The sequence below is a fragment of the Lagopus leucura genome, unplaced genomic scaffold (genome assembly GCF_019238085.1).
Source record: "Lagopus leucura isolate 7727_CA_CO unplaced genomic scaffold, USGS_WTPT01 35165-1_obj-0_obj, whole genome shotgun sequence".
NCBI classification, from domain to species: domain Eukaryota; kingdom Metazoa; phylum Chordata; class Aves; order Galliformes; family Phasianidae; genus Lagopus; species Lagopus leucura.
The window spans coordinates 36,991-40,871 of record NW_024969231.1 but is presented as its reverse complement, the minus strand read 5'-3'; the positions used below and the strand labels follow the sequence as shown (position 1 = coordinate 40,871).

General features: G+C 46.0%; 1 pseudogene; it reads right to left on the bottom strand.

The window, feature by feature from the left end:
- Positions 1–6: 6 nt before the first annotated feature.
- Positions 7–3,881, bottom strand: part of LOC122194060 — a 5,333-nt pseudogene continuing 1,458 nt past the window's right edge.

The following is a 3,881-nucleotide window of genomic DNA, read 5'->3' as shown; positions in this document are numbered from 1 at the left end:
ACTCACATCGGTGATGGCCTTCTTGGCCTTCTCTTCAGCATTGCGGGCTTCCTGGATGGTATCCTCCATCTCACTCTGAATTTGGGAAATGTCTGATTCTAGCTTCTTCTTGGTGTTGATCAAGCTGGTGTTCTGTTGAAGAAAAACCACGCGGCATATATATCATATACATGTATATCATCACTAATTTTCAGTAAAATACCATTTCCCTGCTTTCACATAGAGTTCTATTGTTTTTTTATATGAAGAATGACCCTTGCTGATAATAGTAATGGTAGAGGTCTGTTGAAGTTATGTACTTATTGAAAAATCAAAACAGGTCTAATCATTAAATGCTTTCAACCCATGGACTTGCCTGAGTATGGAGGAGCTGCACACGCTCACTTGCATCCAGAAGCTCCTGCTCAGCCACTTTCCTCGAGCGCTCCATCTGCTCTAGGGCTGCCCGTAGCTCCTCAACCTCAGCCTGCAGCAGGTTTGCTCTGCGCTCCACCATGGCCACTTGCTCCTTCAGGTCCTCCTGTGACCTGAGAGCATCATCCAAATGTATCTGGGTATCCTGTAGAACAAAGAAAGAAATTATAAGATTCATAGGCCTCTAAAATTGTAAATATTAGTTAAGATTTTGTTAATGGTCATCATTTATTCAATGGACCTTGAGCACTCCTTGTGTGTTTCTGAGGTTTTTCTGTGCCTCTGCAGCCTGGCGGTTGGCATGGCTCAGCTGGATCTCTATTTCATTCAGGTCTCCCTCCATCTTCTTCTTCAGTCTCAGGGCTTCATTCCTGCTCCTGATCTCAGCATCCAAAGTGCTCTGCATGGAATCTACAACTCTGAGATGGTTTCTCTTCAGCTGGTCAATTTCCTCATCTTTCTCTGCTATCTTCCTGTCAATGTCAGATTTGACCTGATTGAGTTCCAACTGGACACGAAGGATCTTCCCCTCCTCATGTTCTAGGGAGGCCTATAGAAGAATAAATGAGAATTAAATACTTACATAACAAATGCTGAAAATGATGCTTGAGTAAAAAATAGTGCAATGTTTCTGACAGCATCTCTAAACTTTCATTCAAGAACTCTCATGCTTTTCTTTCTGGGAATGACTTCACATTACTTACAAGGAGAGTGATCCAAGACCTAAATCAGATAAGTAAATATTTTTGGGTACCTCAGCTTCCTCTAGAGCTGCCTGAAGTTCAGACTTCTCCTGCTCAATCTGCTTCTTGACTTTCTCCAGCTCATGAATCGCCTTTCCTCCCTCTGCAATCTGCTCCGTGAGGTCAGAAATCTCCTCTGTGGAGAAGAATGAACATTCACATGGTCAGGTATAGAGCATAGAGGGAAAGGCCCTGTGACCCCAGCATAACAGGTCTGCTCCCATCACTGCAGGCACAGACCCAGGTGGAGAGGTGGGCAGGAAAGCTTCTGAGAAAGCCCTGCCAGCAGGAAAGGCTGAGCGACTTACGCTGCAAGTTCTTGTTCTCACGCTTCAGCGTTTCCAGGTGGTCCAGGGACTCCTCATAGGCATTCTTCATCTTGAACAGCTCTGTGCTGAGGGAGCGAGACTCCTTCTGGGAGGCCTCCAGCTCAGCCTGCGTTTCCTCGTACTTCTGCTTCCACTCTGATAGGATCTGAGGAGCAACAGAGCATGAGTATGGATGCGACAATCATGTTCTGCTCAGAAAACACAGGCCTGGAGCCCAGAATACCTTGTCAAAGTTCTTCTGCTTCTTGTCCAGAGCTGCGCAGGCAGCATTTGCTCGCTCTACGTCAATCATCAGGTCCTCCACCTCATTCTGCAGCCTCTGCTTTGTCTTTTCCAGGGAAGCACATTTGGAGTTCACGGCTTCAACGTGTTCCTCTGCATCCTGCAGGCGCTGTGCCAGCTTCTTCCTGGGAGGTTGTAAGCACAATTTCCGTTGAGAAAGCAAATTCTCAGGTTCATAGGAAGCAGTGGTGTGCAGCCAGTATGTTACAGCCAGTATATTACAGCGCCCTCTTCAATTTTCCATTATTAGTTTCTGTCAGACTTCCCCACTTCCCCTCCACATACTTGGCCTCCTCCAGCTCCTCTGTGCGCTGAATAGCGTCCGTCTCATATTTGGTTCTCCACTGGGCCACTTCGCTGTTGGCCTTGGACAGGGCACGCTGCAGCTCACCCTTGGCTTCCTGCTCCTCCTCGTATTGTTCCCGGAGCAAGTCACAGTCATGGCGGGCAGACTGCAAGCCATGGGCCAGAGCGTTCTTGGCCTGTGGAGAGAAGTTGTAGGATGATGAAGAATAGAAATCTCTTGGAAAGTGTTCTGACTGATAAGCTATTGGACTCTTAATAATTATTTTCGTGAAAATAATGGCAATATATAGAATGAGGAATGAATAGCTGGGAATTTGCAATATCTTCCAAGGATAGGTGGCAGATATCAGGAAGAAAACAACTTGTGCTGAATTAACTATCATTTTTTTCTCTCTCAACACAATTTTTCTGTAATCTAGTATGTCTGCAGCACCTTTTGGTAAGGGGGATGCACTGGATAAAACAAAATTTTGTATAACCTCCTCACCTTTATCTCCTCCTCTAAATGCCTCTTGAGTTCCTCAATCTGCTGGGTGAATGCCTGCTTGCCTCGAGACAGCTGAGAAATCAGAGCATCTTTCTCCTCCACCTGGCGTGAATATTCACCTGGGAAAGTTTGCAGATACTTAGGCCTTTAATTGCCACTGATGACAGTGTTGTGGACAATTAGGACTGGGCTTTAAGACAATATATTTCAAATACATTGCTTTCAAAAAATTATAATATTAATTCATACATTTCTCCTTATAGGAGAGACAATTCTGTTGGACAGGCCTCATGTAAATTATAAGGTAAATTATACACTAAGTTAATCACAGAAACACATGATGATTTTAAGTTGGAAAGGGCTTTCAGATGTCGTGTGGTCTAACCCGATCTTGAAGAGAGCTCCCTAGATTAAATTGCTCTCTGTGATCCCCTCTGTGTCTCCTCTACTTTAAATGGAACAGACTCAACTCAGTCATTGTTCATTGACATAAAGGAAACGTGAAAGTCTTACCTGATTCTGTATGTAGACGAGCTCTTTGAGCATTAATATCATTGATCATCCGTTGATGCTCCTCTTCTTTTGTCTTAATCTCACTCAGCTGATCTTCCAATGCTCGGCATGTCTTCTCCAGACTTGCCTATATGTCAGCATACAGAAAGAGAATTAGCAGTTCACACTCCCCACAAGGAGGTGGAATTCCACAGAATTCCAATGAGGCAACAAGCCTATAAGGTATTGCTGTACCTTGGCTTTGGAGACAGACTCCATGTTGCTGGCCAAGTCATCAATCTCCATCTTCAGCTCACTCTTCTCCTTCTCCAGCTTCTGCTTGACTCGTTGCAGGTTGTCGATCTGCTCCCCAAGCTCCGCTGTGCTGTCCGCATGCTTCTTCCGCAGGGCGGCAGCCGTGGCTTCGTGCTGCAGCGTGGCCTCTTCCAGGTCACGGCGCATCTTCTGAAATTCTGCCTCACGCTTCTTGTTCATATCGATCTGAGCTGCCGTAGCCCCTCCTGCTTCCTCCAGGCGCTCACTGATCTCCTCCAGCTCCCTGGAGAGGTCAGCTCGGTGCTTCTCTGCTTTGGCCCGAGAGGTTCGCTCTGCCTCAATTTCCTCCTCCAGTTCCTCAATACGGGCCTGGGGAGCATCAGGAACCCTTCACATCCATGTCCTTCAGATGTTTTCTGAAGGCCAGAAGGGAAGGACCAGAGACTTGCCTGCAGCTCCTTGATCTTCTTCTGTAACTGCATGCCCAGGGCTTGCTCATCCTCAATTTTGCTCTGGATTTGGCTGATTTCAAAGTCTTTCCTTTTGCACAAA